The following is a 20,845-nucleotide window of genomic DNA, read 5'->3' as shown; positions in this document are numbered from 1 at the left end:
CTTTCAAAAATTCCAGCATGCCAATTACATCTTTATTGAGAATTAGAGCTGGATTTTGTCTTTTCACATTCCAAAAGAGAGTATATGGGGAAGGGAAATCATGACCGGTAGCATCTATATTCATCATCCTAGGAATGTAGAAAACAAGCAAGTTATCATGGTCAAAAGTAATTTACATTTTCTTCTCTAACTGAATTCAATTTGACCTTTCTGGGAAAGAAGAATTCATCAGCAATTGTTTCTTTCCCAATTCAAATTATTTATTGTTGGTGACACTACAGGAAGTCAGTTCATGTACCTGTAGGAAGAATGCTCAGAATAACGATAATTTCCTGATTGGGATCTTACTGATATCTACAATTCTGTTGTCATATTTTGATTGCAAACTGAATGAAAAAATAAAGAGTAAAAAGTGTATGATTGAATTAAGGCATGTGCTAGGAAGAGGGCCAAAACAGATACCTTCAAACCAGGCAGACTTACATAGATATATGTCTTTCTAGTTACCAAGGCCAAATATATTTAATTTCATCTGCCTAGAAAGTCAGTTAAGAAGGGCATGGAGAAAAGACATCTATAAAACTTCAATGAAAGAAATGTGAAGACCAAGTCTCTGTAAAAATTCTCCAAAAGCTATGAGAAGAATTTCTGCATTTTTTCACCCAGTAAAGATTATTAGATGATATTTAAATAGTCATTTGAACATCTGTAGGACCAGAGCCTATATGAAATGGCTATTTCTTTCTTCTATTAGCATTTTGCCTTAGAAGAATTACTCTTGCCTTATACAATTGATGTTACATTTATTTTTCAATTTATAACACCATCCAGTTTTGCTGCATGTACAGACAAACATTAGAGAATCAACATTTTTCCATGGAAATAATTTTTCAAATGTTTAATTGTTGCATAATGTTACATTGTTTAATACCACATTAATGTTACAGATGTTTAGTGGTACCTTTTTCAAATGTAGCACTCAGGCATCTGTTCAGATTTCAGACTGCAGAACTTCTTAGCTCATACTAAAATAACAACACTAGCAATTACAGCCCCATTGTTCTTTGGCAGAAACCCTTTCAAAATCTTGTCAGCAAGAACTCTTTTTATCTCAACAAAAACACAATGTACAGGTCCCCTGCTCGTAACCCTGGGATGCTTTAAGAAGAATCTAGTCTTGTCCAATTGCAGTATTATTGATGAGTGAAAGCTTTTTTTGTGCTTCATAATGCCTTTAAAAGCAGCACAAACAATCTTTGTCCATAAGTATGAACCCTTTCCAACTGATCATTGCCATCTTTAGACTTCTAGAATTTGTCTAATAGATAATGCAAGATCATATCTATGTAAATCATAGAATCATAGAATCATTTAGGTTGGAAAAGACCTTTAAGATCATCCAGTCCAACCATTAATCTAACATTACCAAGTCCACCACTAAACCAATTAAGGGTATAGTAGCAATTTCATGTTTCCTGGGTTGGTGGCTCCAGAGTTCTGTTTGAATTTGGACACCCAAAATTGAAATAGAGGGCTTAAAATGTCTTTCAAAGCATGGTCTGGGCTCTTCCGGGCTTCAGTTATAAAATAGAAACATACTGTCTAAGGAGAAAATTTTAAGCCCCGCAGTACTTGCTAACAGCATGCTAGGGCATTGTATTCATATAAATGGACAGAGAAAAGAGAAACAGTCTATAGAGTAATAAAAGACCTTTTCTAGTAGTTGGATTCTCTGTCCTGACACAGTATCAGCTGGGCCTGATTTTCCTTTCTTTGTGATATCCTTAGTAGCTATTGTAGTAGGGCCACAAAAATGATCCGAGGGCTGGAGCATCTCTCCTACGAGGCCAGGCTGAGAGAGTTGGGGTTGTTCAGCCTGGAGAAGAGAAGGCTGCGGGGAGACCTTATTGCGGCCTTCCAGTACTTAAAGGGGGCCTACAGGAAGGATGAGGGCAATGTTTTTAGCAAGGCCTGTTGTGACAGGACAAGGAATAATGGATTTAAACTAAAGAAGAATAGATTTAGACTAGACACAAGAAAGAACTTTTTTACAATGAGGGTGGTGAGGCACTGGAACAGGTTGCCCAGAGAGGTGGTGGAGGCCCCATCCCTAGAAACATTGAAGGTCAGGTTGGATGGGGCTCTGAGCAACCTGATTTGGTTAAAGATGTCCCTGCTCACTGCAGGGGGGTTGGGCTGGATGACCTCTAAAGGTCCCTTCCAACCCAAAGCATTCTATGATTCTATGATTCTATTGTCTTAGAGTGATTCATAAAAGAACAGACTAAATGACTGAATGGACCATACAGTTCACTTTTCTCACCATCAGAGGAGGAAAATACAGGCATATTCACTGCCACAAGCACCAGTTTCCTGCACTTTTAAGTTAGGCTCCAAGTGAGAAGTAGCTGATATAGCTTGGAACATACTCATTAGTATAAATATGACCTGAACATTTCCATGCCCTGTTTGTCCTAAAGAGTCTTTGGCTGCAAACTCTTTTAATTTCCTTCTCATTTCTCCCTTCTTATTTGATCTCTCTTTTTGCTTCTGCATTCTTTTACTTCTTCCTTTTATTCTCTTTTCTACCCCCCTTTTTTTTCCCACTAAAAACTTAAAACCCTTGCTCTCAGCTTCTTTCAGGCAAATTGAGTTTGTTTTGTGCAGTACAATCTCTGCCCTTCAGGGTATTTCTGCAAATCCTAAAGTACTTGTAGCTCTTACTTCCTTAGACCATTCCATAGAATGAGTCGAAGACCTCAGGAGACAGCAGCTGTTCAAGCATGGGAACTGTAATATACTCTAGGATCAATCCTTTTATTTCCAACAGTTCTTCAGTACTTTTCTTTCCCCTCTTGTTCTGCAAGCCAGTGCATGCCATAATACTTGCCTTTGATTTCAACTAGAGCCTGTTGAAGAGCTATAATAGCAATGATGAGTTGGAAAAGTTCTCACCATGGTTGGGTCAATTAAGGCTTATTTGTACACTTGGGCACTGACAACTATATGGACAAATGTTGTTTGTGCTACTTTCAAAAGCATTACAAAGCAAAAAAAAAGCTTTCACTCATCAATAATACTGCAATTGGACAAGACTAGATTCTTCTTAAAGCATCCCAGGGTTACGAGCAGGGGACCTGTACATTGTGTTTTTGTTGAGATAAAAAGAGTTCTTGCTGACAAGATTTTGAAAGGGTTTCTGCCAAAGAACAATGGGGCTGTAATTGCTAGTGTTATTATTTTAGTATGAGCTAAGAAGTTCTGCAGTCTGAAGTCTGAGCAGATGCCCGAGTGCTATGAATAACTTAATCCTGATGACTGTTAGAGTTGGTGTTCTTACCGGTTTGGCAATTTAAAGAGAACTAAGGTACGTATTACAAATGCAAGCTTTGAACAACAACAAATTTGAACAGGCACATGATTTTAAGCACATAACTACTCTCTCTGAAGTTAACAGAAACATTTTCATTATTAAATTAAGCATGTGGCATATATTCCATCCTTTGTTGCATTGGAATCAGTTTGTAGAACAAATGCTTTGGTCTTTTAATCAAAGTTACAGAGTAAAAGTAAATATTCTCAGTTGTAGATTAATTCATATGTAGTCATGTTATAAGTACTTCATGACTTCCTGCTCAGAAAAATTGCAACGCAAATTACACTAGGTTGAATTTGTCTGTTGAGACTATACAGAGGGCATGCAGAGATCAGAAATTACTTTTCTGGCTCATGAGTTCCACCACTGTTTTTATCTGACAAAGATCTTCCCTACAGCAAGTCCCAAAAACTGAAAAACAGCTCTAAATATATAGCATGAGACTATTTTCTTTGCCACTTGTCTACTTTGCAGAGAAAATGTCAGTGTGCATTAACAGATGAGCACATTTATGCATGGAGAGTGATATCTTGATCTTCTAAGACTTGATCTCTTACAGTTTCCAACTTTGAAGGTGTAAACTCTTGGCATGTCGATTTAAACGCTAAACTAAGCACCTAGGCACATGATTGTATGGAGTCATGTGCCCCCTGCGGCATGCCAGAGGGAAAATAAATAATTTTAAAGCCTAGCTATAGGTTTAAAATTAGACAGGACACTTTTAATCTTTCAAAATTTTGTCTCAATAAAGAATGTAAAATCAGACCTACATATATCCAAAGCTCTGTTTTGAAATGGAATATGCTACATTGAAATAGAGCAATTGAATGGAGCAATAGAGAGGGGTTTAACCCCCTTTTTTGGCATTATAAGGAGAACAAACCCAAATACACTAGTTATCGTTACATCCAAGTATTTTAGTTATATGCTAAGGACATTTGACTTGAGTTTCTATTGTGATTCCAGTCGGAAACCTCAGTAGCAAACCAGACACAATTTCTCTCTAGTGGATGGTACTCAGTTTATTGTTTGAAACACATCAGCATCTGGTTCAATAAATAGCTGACCACAGTCAGTACTTTCAGAAGACTGGACATCCCTTTGATTAAGCAAAATAAATTTTATGCTACTTCAATTATGGGATCAAGCAAATACATTGTATACACATGTAAATTTATACTGCAGCTACTCATAGAACCAAATGAAATTTAACAAGCTTACCTCCGACTCATTCACAGAAAGAGTCGAGTAAGCAGAGAAATCAGGTATTCTCTGTGACATGATTAACAGATCATGGAGTAAAAACATCACTGACAAAACACAAAGGAGTTTACAAACCCTTTGATGAGTGAGATATTGAAAGCACCAAGAGATTTGAGAACTAATTCTGAACCATATTAAAGCTCCATAGCAGAGATGTAGACAGAGTAGAAGGAAATAACTGAGCTGTACCTGAACATCACCACAGAGATGACTTGTGATCTAACGCTACACAGCTAACTCATCTACCTAGCCAGCTCACAAATAGTGATGCCCACAATATAGGATGAGAAACAACAAAACTCAGCTACGTCTTTTATGCCAACTCTGCAGCACCTAGGCAGAGGCAACAGTGTCTAGTGATAATGGCTGACCTGTTCCAGCTGTCTCTACACAGGAGCTGAGGTCAGCCCCAAGTAACTTTCCATTGTTAGCCTAGAAAACCAGATCCAAGCTGTCAATCTACAGGCCTAAGAGATAAGGCGTTCCGTTTTATCTCAAAGCATTGCAAGATACCTGCTCAACAAGAAGATCTTCTAAACTAATTTCAGAAAATGAGAACGGTTAAAGGACCATTGCATTTAAGTAAGCAGATTTGTATTCTGGAAGGTAAGCACAGACCTGAAAGTTTTTGAGGCAATTCTGCTGATGTAGATTCTTTTCCTGCACTCCAACAGAAATACCAGCATCCACAGAGTCAGGAACAGATTCTTTCCTAAGCACTAATTGAGGAACAATGGTAGTAAAAGGTAATAATATTATTCTAGAACAACAGAAATGACTGAAATACAATTTATTGAAGAACAAACTTCTGTAATACCTGATCTATAAATGCAGTTCTGTGGAACACTTCCCCATCAGACAGAAATTACAGAAATCCTAGCTTCAGGGAGCTGTCATTTTAGTTTCCTTAAGTGAAAGATGCAGTAAGAAAGCTATTATTGTATTATATAAAATAGTCCTCTGTCTTTTTTTGTCCCCCTTTCCCTAAAGGCATTGCTGTTCCATCATAATTAGTGCTTTCATCTGAATTATATGATAAACCATTATATTTTTATTTAGCAATCAAGTAAATCTGACAATGATAAAGAACAGCTGCTGAGGAAAACGTCCATAACCCATAGGTTGTTCATCCATCCTTTAAAAAAGGGCACAATAGTCAAACTGTTGTTGTAAACAAAGAGCTTGCTGAATTCCCAGTTTAAATTATAAATCAGCTTCTCTAACCCTTAATTAGAGTCACACCACTCATTCTGATTTGTCAGTACTTCTATATTCAAAATATTGGTTATTTTATTACTGGTACTTTACTGTCCTCTGGAGAGACCACTAACGACTAGAGATATGTAGGGAAATGTTTTCCTGTCATATAAACATTTTACATTTGAAGTCTCCTCCTCCAAATCCAGACAGAGTATAAATATTTTAGGTTTTCAAGCAAAAGTAACCCCGAAACCATCAGTTTGGTTAAGCTGAAACATTTTGCTTGGATACAATTGATGAGAAATGTTTCAAAGTTGATATTCATATTTTCAAACTTTAAAAATATAAATAAAATATAAAAGTGAAAATAATTTCAAACCAAGATATAGAATCTAAATGTCAATATAGAAAGCTCTGATGATTTTAAAACTTTAAAAAATTGGTACTGTGAATTTTGTTAAAACAGATATTTTTCCACGAGTTTCAGCTTAGGGAACAGTTTGGTTAAAAAAAAAAATTTGACAATTCCTAATAACAAAACGTTCTTTTGAAAAAGTCTTGCCAGCTTCAGAGGCTTCCAATCTATTCTGCACATAGCTCTACTGAAGTCAACAGGAATAAATCATTGAGTAAAATTGCAAGATCAAGTCTCTGAATTATATGAATCGTTTAGTCTTACTGAATACTGGGAACTGCAGGGCACCATTTCTAGTTGTTAAGTGCACACACAGTAAATGTGTTTGTCAAGACCAGGAATAAGAAACTGGGAATGAAGAGTTCACTGAAACAGCTTCAGAAAACCAAAACATTTCAAGAAACTGACTTAAAAATTAATGTAATGTGAATAATCCATGCAATAAACATGTAATCGATATAATTTCAATTACTTAAATAGAAAAAAAGGTGTAATACAGGGCTTTTTTTAAGATTTAAGAAGTTAAGAGAACACTAATAGACAGTCAGCTGATTAGAGATAAACATTTCCCAAGTTTTAGATGTGAAATTGTATGCAATGATAAGGTATCATTGCATGTGCAGATGGGAAGTTCAGAGTAAATTATTTCAATGCCAGAGGAAGATTACAGAGCCAAGGCATTCTTTTGTTATCAATTACTAATAAAAAGCTGTATTACTGCAAGTATGGCAAGTAGATGTATGATCATTTGTCATCTATCAGGAAATTTATCTGCCCTGTGACTACTTAATCTGGTCTCATTTAGTTCTCTGTCAATTCTACCTGTCAATTTAAAAAGTTCACTGCTTTCCTAGCCTTTCACTTCTGACCATTTCTTTTGATTCTTTGTCTGATGTCTATTTCTAACACAATTTAAGTTGAAAGCCTCACCCTACAAAGTATCATAATACCTATTAAAATGTGTTCCTAAAACATCTGTTAGTAGGTTAAAACACAACAGATGAAAGGAGGAAAAGGGGCCCAATGGAAGGTGTAATAATCTGAAGCCATTTCTATTTTCTCTTTCTTCTGGTTTAGTTCATAATCAGCATTTATTTTCTCCCTTTCTCTATTAACAGTAGAACAGAGGATAAGAGAGATGTTTAAGATGCTTCTGTTGGCAATGTTTTGAAGGGGGAATCCTGTCTTCATAGAGGATGGAAGAGGATCATTCTAGTTTGGTTCCAGGAGTAGTGGTAATTAGATTTTAGCACAATGGCTTACCCTTACTTGGTGGAACCATTTTGACTTGGCTCTCAAAGAATGCTCTGGCCATGTTTTTGTGCCATAAAACTCAGGAGTTGAGCCTCACCCTCTGCCTCTGCTTCTGCTAGAAAAAACATTCCACTGATGTAGCTGAAATTTGGTTGTCCAGGATCAAGGTAAAACAATTTCTCATGAGTCTGCCCTAAGATATGCTCTTCCTTAAGTTCAGATACATGAGCTCCATAACTGCTACTGATGACAGTATCCATGAATAAAAATGACCTGAGTTTACTGTGCATTCCGGTCTTACAGTGAATACTTGTCTCTGTTCATTTTATATCCTTCAGAACGTCATTTCTAAGCACTTTAGTATTTATTGAAAATCCCCCTGAAGAATCTTTGTTTAAAATAATATCTACTAGGCTGAAATGCATCTGGTCCTTACAAATAAGCTATACTCCAAACTCCTTGTTGGAAACCTGATGCTTTGTCAAACACACACATAATTTTCTTCTTCCTTCTGAAAGCATTATGTACGCAGCAAAGCACTGCATGTGAAAAAGCTGCTGCAGATTTCTGCGTCATGTGATGTCCAGAACAGGTACTATCAGTGTTGGACTTTGCTTCTTGCATTGTAAATGTTTCCTTTTTGACGCTTAGCATGTGAATTAATCAGTCTATAATCTCATTTTCCTCTCATTTAATAGAGTTGATAATACTACACAGAATATTTGTAAGTTAATTAATGAGTGCATGAAATAACATCCTACATGGAAGCTGGTGCTCAAAAAATATAGTATAATATGAACAGAATTAATAAACCAAGAAACAAGCAGAGCTGTATACTAGCAATAGTATACAATTATTATACTATTATCCAATAGATGTGTTGGAAGGGCCAAGTGCCTAGCATCTATAAAGATTGGGCCTTTTTGTGTATTACATCACTAACAGCCAGTTATAAACTCACTTTCATGCAGCTCTCTATCAGCTTGAATGACAGAAATGCAGGAAATTGGCTGTTCTCAGGAACCAAAATCATCTTGAGCCACAGCAACTGGGGAATAATGAAGTAAAATACATTTGAAGAAACAGATAGTCAGTTGTGCTTCTAGCACCTCACTATCAATCTAGTTTGGTTAGCAATCTTAGTTCATATAATTAGCTTCCAAAATAAGTTAAAAAACCTCAATATATACACAAGCTCTTATAAGTACTATTCCACTTACTGGTCCCCTTTCCTGTTTGCATTAATTACCCGCTGTGAATAGTAGAATGACACCTCTGGGACTAGAAGGTGACTCATGAAAAAGTGACTTCATGGTGGGGAACTGACTTTGTTACCATTATTCTAAATAAATTTCAGCTCTTGATTTACGAGCTGAATGGTTTACTTTCTAAAAGGAGCAGACTGGCAGCAGTAAAACATCCATTATTTCCAGAAAAGTAATGAATGCTCAGCACTCTCCTAACTGTCAGGCCAGGTTCGCTTTTGGCATAGGCTTACAGCAGTGAACCAGTACACCTGTTATACCTTTTCCTTTTACATTCTCCTGTGGAAGATGACTACTTTTAAAGTTATTATAATAATTGGTGCAAGACTTAAATACAAGCAATGAAATGACACTGCATTATTTTGAAAGAAAGCCCACGAAGTTCTTTAACACTTAAAGGCATATATTTCTCTACTGCTGATATGATCTCATTCACATTCTGCCCCAATACCTGGAGAGTTTCCAGAGATAAGGCCTACTTTTGTAGTATAGTTAGGCTTTCAAAATTTCTACACCCAAGAGATAATGTGGAAACCCTTAAAGCTTAGGAGGATTACCATTATTACCATTACCTTATATAGGATTCTGGTTTTTAATTGTTTATACAACCACAATTCTTGCATGTACCCTTTTTTTTTTAAAAACAAGAAGTTCTCAGACCTTCTGAGAACAAATTACAGTAATATAAAAGCATTACAGATTTCCTATAGGCATTATTCTGAAGCAGAAATTAGATTAGAATTTAGAGTGGAAGCGTCTGATGTAAAAATGTCTAGTGTGATCAGAATTCTGAATTTTAGACCTATAATGAGATAAAAATTCAAATTTCCTTTGGAATAGGGAGATCAGTGCTTGTGTCTCAGTCTGAACCTTTTGAATATGAAATTTAAAATGTAATTCAATTATAAAATAGCAACTAGTAAAGCAAATAAAAATAAAATTGAAATTCCACCCTCTTTTATTCTTATCTTTCTTTACTTTGGTACAAATGCTGTGTCCTGGTTTTGGCTGGGATAGAGTTAATTTTCTTCCTAGTAGCAGGCATAGTGCTGTGTTTTGGATTTAGTAGCAGAAGAATGTTGATAACACGCTGATGTTTTTAGTTGTTGCTAAGTACTGCTTATGCTAGTCAAGGACTTTTCAGCTTCCCATGCTCTGCCAGGTACACAAGAAACTGGGAGGGGGCACAGCCAGAATAGTTGATCCAAACTGGCCAAAGGGCTATTCCATACCATATGACGTCATGCTCAGTATATAAACTGGGGGGGGTTGGCCAGGGAGCAGCGATCGCGGCTCGGGAACTGGCTGGGTATCGGTCGGCAGGTGGTGAGCAATTGCATTGTGCATCACTTGCTTTGTATATTATTATTATCATTATTATATTGTTATTATTATCATTACTATTTTACTTTATTTCAATTATTAAACTGTTCTTATCTCAACCCAGGAGTGTTTCTCACTCTTACTCCTCTGATTCTCTCCCCAATCCCATTGGGGTAGGGGGAGTGAGCGAGCGGCTGCGTGGTGCTGAGTTGCTGGCTGGGGCTAAACCACGACATGCTGATTTAAAGTCAACAATAAAAAGTGTGCAGAATCACTCAAACGGCATGATTTCATCACATTCATATACGTGCACTCACAGCTAACAGTTATTGCACTGGATCTGAAGCAAAGAGGCTTTGTGTCATATATATGCTTTCAAAGCTGTATACATGCATGATGGAAGCATTTCCCAATAACTAAACATAGAATCACAGAATCGTTTAGGTTGGAAAAGACCTTTAAGATCACCGAGTCCAACCATTAACCTAACACTGCCAAGTCCATCACTAAACCGTGCCCCTAAGCACCACATCTACATATGTAATACATATTACTCCTCATGCAGCAAAACTGGCTTCTAAATATTTACCTTGATTGCCACTTCACCATATTCCTTAATATTTCATTTTCCAGAAAATATAAAGTGTCAGCTCAAGTCCAGAAGCAGTACATGAATTGAAGCTAATGTGGAAAAACATCTGTGTGCTGCTTTAGAGAACTTGTTAATATGAAGTAAATCAACAGGGACTGCTAGCAAACATCCATGATCAAAAGTGATATGGTGATGTCAGTCTTTTTTGTAACCTTTTTCCACTGACTATATGACTTAATTGGCTGTACGCAACTCTCTTCATAGGCTCTAGCTTTTATGAATCCATCCAGAATTCACAGCACAAGACAAGTCTTGCAGTCCTGTCCTCACCTGAGGGTCCCTTGTTCTTTACAATTCAGATTATGTAATTATTGTTTAGCACCAACCAGGCCTTGGCTGCCTTGCCTTCATAAATTTACACTATTTGGACAGTTATTCTGTGAACAATTAAGACTTGATTCTTAGTCCAGTAGGATGGATTCTTACTTATGCCAATAGAAAAGCAATTTCTCAGCAGATCAAAAAGTCAACCTTCAAATCCATCCCCAGTTATGGCAAACAAAAACCAAAAAAACCCCAACACAAACAGTTGTCCTTTTTAATTTTAGAACACAGTTTTTTCAATTCTTTTGAGAAATGTTATGTGCCTTATTATAATAACATTTCTCAAAAGAATTGAAAAAACTGTGTTCTAAAATTAAAAACATGTTTTGAACCTCGTTACAATTCAGTACGGCACATTTATTCCGTACTGAATTGTAACAAGATTCAAAACATGAATATTTTTAGGGAGATGAAAAAGAATGAGCATGTTTGTTACTGATGGAGAAACTATAGTAATAATAAGGAATAGTAAAGCAGAACATTTTTAGTCAAGGAAGATAATGACTGTATTCTGTTACAGAGATCATAGAAACCTCACAGCATGAAGAAAAAGGGCTTGATACTGATCTTATAAAGGAAGAAAATAAGCATGTGGGTGACACCATTTTCCCAAAAGCATGTAACAAGTGAATGAAAAGCAAAGCATAGAACTTATTCTGATTCCAAGTTTGTACAGATGTATCTATCACCTTTAGTTAATCAAACAAGAGAAAGCAAGTTATGTAAAAGCTGATTGATTTGGCAGCAGTTGAAGTGACAAATACAAGGCAACAGACAAATGAAATAATTACATTCCCTTCCATAAGACAAACAGCAATGCTACTGTAAATTAAAATGATTTAGCTTGATCTTCCTTTGACTACTTCTGTTGAGATGTTCATCATGTCTGTGGCAGTGATACCTTCCACTTCAGTAGCAATATAGAAACAATTCCTGTCAAAATTCCTGGTGCAAATTCCAGGTATGGAAGAATGATGGATGTCATAGGCTTCATTAGAGGTGTATTGGTTTAGTCTTGGCTGGAAGAAAAAATACATCTGATGTCATATTAGTGAACAGATTAAGCCGTATCTTACCCCTTGCTAATGGATAACACACCTTCTGTGATGACCAACTCCAATGAAAGAGGTATAAAGATATGCCCTACATTCCCTTTTAGGCTTTGGACCTTTCAGTATGTCACCTTCCCAAACTACTCACCTTCTCACTTCCTTTGAAACAGAAGTGTTTAAGTGTCTTTTTTCCTCAAGTCAAAAAAAACACTTCCTGCAAAAATACTGGTGATACGTATTGCTAAATTTTTTTAATTCCAGGAAAGCAGACAAGACCTCATGTGGAAGATCCCTATCCCTTTGATATCTCAGGCTGTCCAGGAAAGACTATGGGCAACTAAAGGCAGAGGTGTATGTTGGAATTTGGCACTTGCTCATCAACTTCTTCCAAGTGCTGACCAAAAAAAATTTGTTTAATGTTATGAACCATCTTATCAAATCATAGGCTATGTTAGGTGTTCATAATAAGAATATACTTTTTATCTTTCCTTTGGATTATCGGCTTATATTGGACAACTGCCCCTTGTCTTCACTGCTGAAGTGAAAAGGGATTTGAAACTGAATAGGGCTTTCTAACTTCAGCCAAAGGCAGAAAGGCTATGGAAACTGATTCTCTTTACAGCATCCCCAAATTGAGTAGTGTTCCAAAGATGGAAAACACACTTACCTTCAGCACCGGAAAAGAGGAATAAAAATGAGCTTTTGCAGCTAGAAAATAAAACTGAAGCTCTGTCAAGAAAACAATTGTTAAGAAAGGCATGTCATTGCTTGTGACTAACACAACAATATCAGGAGTGAAAAGGTCAAATTCCCATCTTCCTGTAAAGACATGTAATACATGAACCAAGAAGGAATACGATGTGTGACATCTTCCCCATCCAATTTAGAGCACTGCCATCAATAATGAGGTTGAACTGACACTTCTATTATGATTCTGATTGCTTATGGAATTTTGCAGTATCTTAACTTCTTTTTAAATGAGAACACTTTTAAAATGCATTTTTATATGCAGAGGAAAAATGCATTCCAGATGTCAGCCAAGTGAGAGACAGAAAAGTCCCCTTTCCAGGGTTAGTAATAATGTTTTTGCATGTTAATAAAATGTTCTTGTAGTAATTAGAAGCAATACTTTGAACTTTTCTATATTTCTGCTCAAGGATCTCATGCATTTTACAAATAATAAGTATGTCTCCTCACCTTTCTTACCAGAAGAAAAACTATTGAGATGTGCAATAGACATCTGTGCCTCTGGAGTTAGGTGTGAGACAGGTATGTAACAAAATATTATATCTGCAAAATATCCCATCTCCTCATCTCACAGGGTGCTGGAAAAATGAATTATTATCTGTGAAGCAGTCATAACTATTACCAAAAAAACATGGCTAAAATAGTTCTGTATTCACAGTAGGTATGGTTAACATGCAGTAGATAAACTTTTGACCATGCATTAGAAGAGAGTAAGAAAATAAAATCCTTAAAAACTGCATTGCCAAATGAAATGGAATCTCTTAAAAATAGTGTGTGATCATATTATTAGCTGTAAGTCTGGCATTTCTAAATTCTGAGTAACCTAATGTTCTTTGAATGTAATTTTGTACATGTAATTTCTTATGTTTGAAAACACATAGAGAAAACAAGAGTGGAATTTCATATTGGCAACCACATAAGTCATCTGAAATACTTCAAACTGTCATACAGAACTTTGCCACATGAATTAATGAAATAAATAACAGTCATTGTTTGTCATCATATGTGTGAAAGAGAACTAAATGAAGCACACATTTTTCCACAGGATTTTAACATATTTGGTGACAGAAAAGGAAGGGGGACAAGCAGGAAACTTGGATTCTATTCCAAGCTTCATAGGTAAATGACCTCTAGTGAGCACAGACTCCTTCCTGTTACTCCAAATCCTGGTCCTCTTTGCCTTGTCCTTTCAGTTTGCCTCTGGTCACTCTTTCGTACTCCCATCGCTTCATCCTAGCCCCGTTCTCCTTAACTACCAAATCCCAGCCCCTGATCCTTACATTTCTCATGCCAGTTCCATTTTCCTACCCCAAATTGGGTCAGAGCCCAAACCTTTGACCTTAACATCTTCTTTCATTCAATTCCTGTCTTGTTGGGTGGGCTGTTACTCCTTCACCTCAGCCTTCAGACCTCCCATTTCTTTGTTTTCAGCTCCCTTCCATCAGCCCTTCCACTGGTGTCCCTGGTTTTTTTTGGACTTCTCCTTCAGTCTCAGTCTCCCTTCCATGGCTTCTAGCCTCACAACATACTCCTGAATGAAACTAAATAAAACCCCACCCAGTTAGCAGGAGACAAGACACTCAGGATAGAAAACTTCAGTCCCAATAACAAAGTTTGGTAAGATAAGAAGCAATTGTAAATAGGCTCCTGTAAAAAGCCTCTCTCTTGCTGCAGAACTTTAACAATAGATGATGTTTCCCCCTGCACCCAAACTATAAAGACAGTTGTGTGGGAGGGTTAAAGAGGAAAGTGTTATTGCTGCTATTGATATGTGAATCTCTTTGAATTATAAACTAGAATGAAAGTTCTCTATGACGGCCAAGTGAGAGAAAGGACTCTGAGCCAAGGTACACAAAAATATGTTAAAAATGTTGATATAATTGTATAACAAACCAGCATTTGATTTTTAAAAAATACACTTAATAGGACTAAATTTAAATTATTGGCCTAAGAGGTTGAACCAAATGAAGAAAGTTAATAAGCTTCAGTTCAACTTTACAGTGAAAATAGTGGGAAGATGTTTTATTATATTATTTGTTCACTGATACCTAGAAGTCAATGCTTCAAACCTGTTTTCTTAAGGTCTTTTTCTTTAATCTTCAGTTTCAGACAGGGTAAATGCAAACTGTGATAGAAAGTGACAATTCATTATGAGCCTATGAATCTATAATTTTCTATTTTGTGTATTAATGTAGAATCGATGCTGAAAAGATCAAGGAACTTACATGTTTTACAAGTGCTATCTCTGGTGGGTATCTTGCTTAAATGGTCTGAAATAATAAGCCCATCATTTCTAACTTCCTTGCAATTGAGTAACTCAGTTTCAGAATTATCCCCGTTATCATCCCCTACATGAAGAAACTACATACTAGAATCCTTTAAAATTTGTATCTTCCTATTCAAGTAGAAATTGCATTACAACATATAATTGTATCTCTAAAATTACAAATAATTATAATTTACAAGCAGGGTAAATAAAAGCAAAGTTAAATGATCGAGGCAGTGTCACACTGTAAATTTTTGGAAAGTAAGGAGCATGCCACTTCTGTGCCTAAAGCTCAGCTGAGTAAAAAGAATTTTCCCCTCTGAAAAGGAAAAAGAAATGAAAACCACTCCACGAAGACAAACCGCAGTCAAGACTCTTTGGCTAGGTTCGTCTTTGGAAACTATATCATCCATCTTATTATTCTATTTCTAGATAGATGAGTAAGTGTAAAAGGGTAAGATTTGCTTAAGTGAGCCATTATTCTGAAATATTTACGAATAGCAGCACATAAAACCCTGTAGATACTGAGGCCATTACACATACAAACACAAACTACTTATCAGAGCTCCATCCTCACCTCAAAATTACCACTTACAATAGATCTTCCCACTTCACTCTGTTTTACTGATTCTCCCTCTTCCTTTAAATTTTGACTGAAACATCTTACTCCCTGACGCTCAAAATTACTTTCTCCTTCTTCATTATTTAGCTCTGTAAAGCAGAGAAGAGACAGTATAAAGGCAAAATCTATACTATATATTGACTGGGGGAATCAATTAAAGAATAATGTGTATGAAAGAGTTAAAATGACTAGAAAAATTGGTAGGGTCTAGAGTGACATGAAAAAATTCTAAGGATAGTTTATACATGTGTTCACTTGCACAGAGAGGATCTCCAAACACAAACATTTTTGCAAACAAGTGTCAGACAACTCCATGATTATCACAAATTTACAGAGAGTTAAACTGAAGCACACACTGGGAAAGCAATTTGCTTACAGCTGTACCTCAGTTGAATTGAGAGCAGAACCCAAGATGTGTCATACCCTCTTGACAGATTTCAGTCCTTCACTAATGCACGAGTCAAACAACACGGTGCCAAAGCAGATACTCCTCTTTATAATACTCCTAGCACCGGTCCTTCTTTTTCAGTCCTGAGTGACAGTATCTCACTGTACTGCAAGTATGCACCCCTTAAACTTCTGTTCCCCTTTCAGTTTTGAACCGTATGCTGTCATCTGCCTTCCTGAAGCACTTACCACTCGTGTAGTCTACACTACATGTTGTCTACGCTAACCCTGATGTCAGTTTGAGCTGTTACTCCTAATCAGGGCTAGTTACACCATCTTGGCATGACAATTTTGTTTAATTGCATAATTTGCCACCAGATTACTTTTGAAGGTAATTCAGGCAGCTCTTTGCCTATTGATAATTAGATTATGCTCTTAAGGAAGAACATTCCATATAGTTCTGAGGGTGAGGATTGATGCTGATCCAGACAGCTCTATTGGTAGTTCATAATTAATTTTCTGTTTCTTAAAAGTTGGCTGGTAGAAATGTGTCCCACAACTGTTAATACGAATGTTTGTTCTCAGCTCTTAAGTAGTGGTCAGTGCAGAGGTACAATTCACTTCAAGTTGTCTCCAAATGGAACAGCTAAATCAGAAGGTTTAGCTTCTTTCTCAGGTCTCCTTTACTCTAAGCTGTATTCAGTCAGAAGAACTCTTCTAATTTGCTGGAAAATTAAACCAGCCCAGTTCTGCTGGCCAGTGTATTGTGGAGTCAAAATAATTAAATAAGAGGTTTTATGCTTTTCACATTAATTGTAGTTTAGATTAAGATAACAATTATTTTTAATGATTACAAGAATTGCTACTGTTCTAATTATTGCATAGCACATGTGTATATTTAATAGAATCACAGAATCATAGAATCGTTTAGGTTGGAAAAGACCTTAAAGATTATCAAGTCCATCCATTAACCTAACACTACCAAGTCCACCACTAAACCAATTAAGGGTCAAGTAATAATTAATTTCATGTTTCCTGGCTTGGTGGCTGGATTATTTTTTAATGAAAGTAAAACTAGGAATCACTAATGTTGGAAAGGACCTCTAAGATCATCAGTCCAACCATCATCCCAACACCACCGCCTAGTAAACCATGTCCCAAAGTGCCACGTCTACCCATTTTTTGAACACTTCCAGGGATGGTGACTCCACCACCTCTCTGGGCAGCCAGTTCCAATGCTTGACCACTCTTTCAGTAAAGAAATTTTTCCTAATATCCAATCTAAACCTCCCCTGACGCACCTTGAGGCCATTTCCTCTTGTCCTATCGCTAACTACTTGGGAGAAGAGATCAACACCCACTTCACTACAACCTCCTTTCAGGTTGTAGTCATAAACATATTTATGTTTATGACTTCATTGGGAAGGTTTGAAAACAGTTATAAGTAATAGAAAGCCAAAGATGTAGTTCCATGGCACCAAGTATTTTGAAAAGGGACTTTAAGTACAGCCAAAACAATCTCTTGGAAGCTAATATGAGTACCAGTAAAGTTAAAGATTTGCAGACAAGTCTGGGTTGGAGGCATCTGAGAAAGTTGGCAGGTTTTACCAGACTTAGTAGAGCTAGAGCTCACTGCAGAAGAGGCTCATATTCACAAGGATGATAGTTCAGCACTCAGAGACTAGAAGTATCCTGTTTTGGATACAGTTCTGAAAGCTGCTCCTGAATTACCTAATTTGTCTGTTACTTACACATGTCCTGCAAAGGTCTTTTATCTGTGTTTTGTTTTTCTGAAAGCTGAATGACCTAATTGTTAGGTTGAAACACACTCCTTACTCAGGAGAGAACATTGTTCCAGGCATCTGTGTAGTAACTTAAATTGATATTGGCAATAGTGGAGGGAGAGAGAGGGCAACATGTTTTACGAGGTCCAAACCACTAGCTCTTACTGGAAGAAGAGGTCTGTGTTTTGTAATTGGAATGGGAAAACAAGGTGATGTGGTTTTCTTCTGACATAAAAGACAATGCATGTGACCATTGGTCAGTGAAGAGCCTCCAACTCCCACTTCAAGTCCTGTTTCTGAACATCTCATCAAAAGAGAATTTTTTTTTACTTCAATCCTGCAGCAATTACATAGTTAATTCAGTCACTTAGGTAGATAACTCAAAGTTAATTTCTAATGTTTCATATAAATAATTCCAAATAATTGGAACAACAGAGTGCACTAATTATTATCACCCATATGGCAAGTACAAATTAATTGCATGATATAAACGAGGATGCTGATTGATAAAAATGATTTTGCCACTTTATAACATTTCAGCCTTCTCTGAAGCCAAATTTCATTAAGTTTGGAGAAAGAATCCACCCTTACTCCAACTCCGACTCAGATCTGCCTTATACTCAGTAAGTATAAGTGGAAGATTGCGTAAGACTGAGCATAAAACTGTGATAAGTAATTCTATGTGTTCCAAATCAGTGTAGTAATAACTTTGAGTAGAAAATTGTTATCCAAGTTCTGAATAATAAGAGAAAAATCTCCAAAAGTAAAATAACGATATGAAATACAAAAATAACTGAGAATGTCCTATATTCCTAAACATCTCTTGACCACTTGATTTGGGAATACTCAGTTGAAAAGGGCAATTGAACCACTCCTGGATATGATTCTCTGATAAATCTTTTTGCCATGGTTGTATCCTGGTATGAACAGAACCTCAATGGAAACCAATAAAGAAAGGATAAGATGGGGAAAAAAATCCCAGAGGGATAAAAAGAATCAGAAAGAAAAACAAGGATGGGAATTCAGGTTTTGGAAGAAAATAACTATTAGCAACTGAACAAGGTGCATAGAGACATTTCAAAAAACAAATACCTGTTAGACTGGAATTAGATGTTCCTCCATCCTGGGAAGTTGTAGGACTTACATGAGGTCTCCCTTTTGAACACAGTATTGGCAACCTCACAAAGTCTTAAATCAGTCTCGAAACCATGACATTTACCACTGTATTTGGTTTGGGTTTGTTTTTTTGTTTTTCTTGCATGTCTTCTGCTTAAGCCTAACTTAATTAGAGAACAAGGTCTACACAGCTATGCTGTCTGTGGGTCTGTCAATCCTTCAGTAATAAATTCTGAATACACTGCTCGGTTTCAACCACATCACATGTTGATTAGCTGACTGATGCATGCACACTGTCTGGCTAACTAACTGATGGCTTTTGAGCTGAGATTCACCCATCCTTCCCTCACTAGAGACTCTTTCCTCAATCACAGAAACAGTCCCCATGTCTTGAAAGACTAAGCTACTGTATTAAAATGAAACTTGCTCTCAATCAAATGACCAGGAGATTGGTCTCTAAAAAAGACCTAAAGTATCACAAGAGCCATGATTAAATCCTAACACATAGAGACACTACTGACTTAATTGAGGTAAAAAGGCTGCCTTCTGGTCTTTGGTAGACCATTTTCCTGTATACATTCCGAATAAGTTAATCCTCAATTTTATCATAAAATAATTGATCTAATTAAATCTGATTTCATCTGAACGACACAAGCGATAAAATTACAACTCTCACAAAAATCTCATAGTAATCTAGCCTTTTTCTTTGTTAATTGATTCCTCCTGGTGTCCCCTTTTCCGGAGTCTTTGCTCCAGCCACATCACTGTCATTCATCCTCTCACTTTGTGTAGTGCAACATCAAGTGTTGAGCCTGTTTTTGAGGTCCCTAAAGTTAAATTCTCAAATTGCTCAAGCTTAAGGCACCCAACAGTTGAATAATTTGAATCTTCCATGGCCATTCACATACACATCTAAATATTAGGAAGGCAAATCTATAATTCAGCAGACAGACTCTGACTGAATTTCTGAATTAATTTCAACTGGTGCTAAGTCAGGGTTGATTTCAAAAATAAAATCAACCAAGGAACTGAAGAATATTTGTACTTTTTAGCAAGTACAGTCAAAGACCCTAATGTAGGGGGACTGTATGTAGTACTGGAAGATATCAGTGTCAGAGCTCTAAGTGACCACTAACAGGCCTCGACCAGCATTGCCTGGGTCCTCACCACACCCACACCCTCTGCTCACTGGTCCAGGAGCCACATTTAAGCTCATGCCAGGGCAACCTGACCTTCCCTGAGCTATACCAGAGGTATGCCTGTGCACAGTCCTGCCTCCTCCTGGCCTGGATTGCTTGCTGGTCCTCCTGGATGAACTTCAGACCTATGCTGTAGGCAGCTTGCCTCCCATCCTGTCTCCTGGATGAACCCTGACCTTGACTCAGTATCTTACCTTGCCTGGGACTGCTGATGGTGCCTGTCGCTGCCACCAGCCTGGCCCTGTTCCGATCCTGCAGGACTGTGCCCTGGTCGGTGAGGCCGCTGTCCCTCCCTAAGCTGCCATCGCTCCTGGCTCTTGCTGTTCCCTGACAGTTAGCTAGAAGACAGGAAACTCTCACTTGCCTGGAGTTCATCTCAAGGCGAGACTTGGAATTAAAATGTAAAGTGTTAGCCGAATGTGGTCTTACTAATTCAAGTCGAGCTCTATTGATAATGCACAACTTCCCTTTCTAAAACCTGAACTTTCCCTTGAGGAGGTCACTTGTGTGGCAAAGCACCTGATCCAGGCTCCCTTGTAATCCATAGAGATTGACTGAGAACCAGGTCCTTTGAGGGGGTAGTGTCTACCCACTGCTCTC

This window comes from Pelecanus crispus, chromosome 5 (assembly GCF_030463565.1).
Source record: "Pelecanus crispus isolate bPelCri1 chromosome 5, bPelCri1.pri, whole genome shotgun sequence".
NCBI lineage: Eukaryota > Metazoa > Chordata > Aves > Pelecaniformes > Pelecanidae > Pelecanus > Pelecanus crispus.
This window is presented reverse-complemented; position numbering follows the sequence as displayed.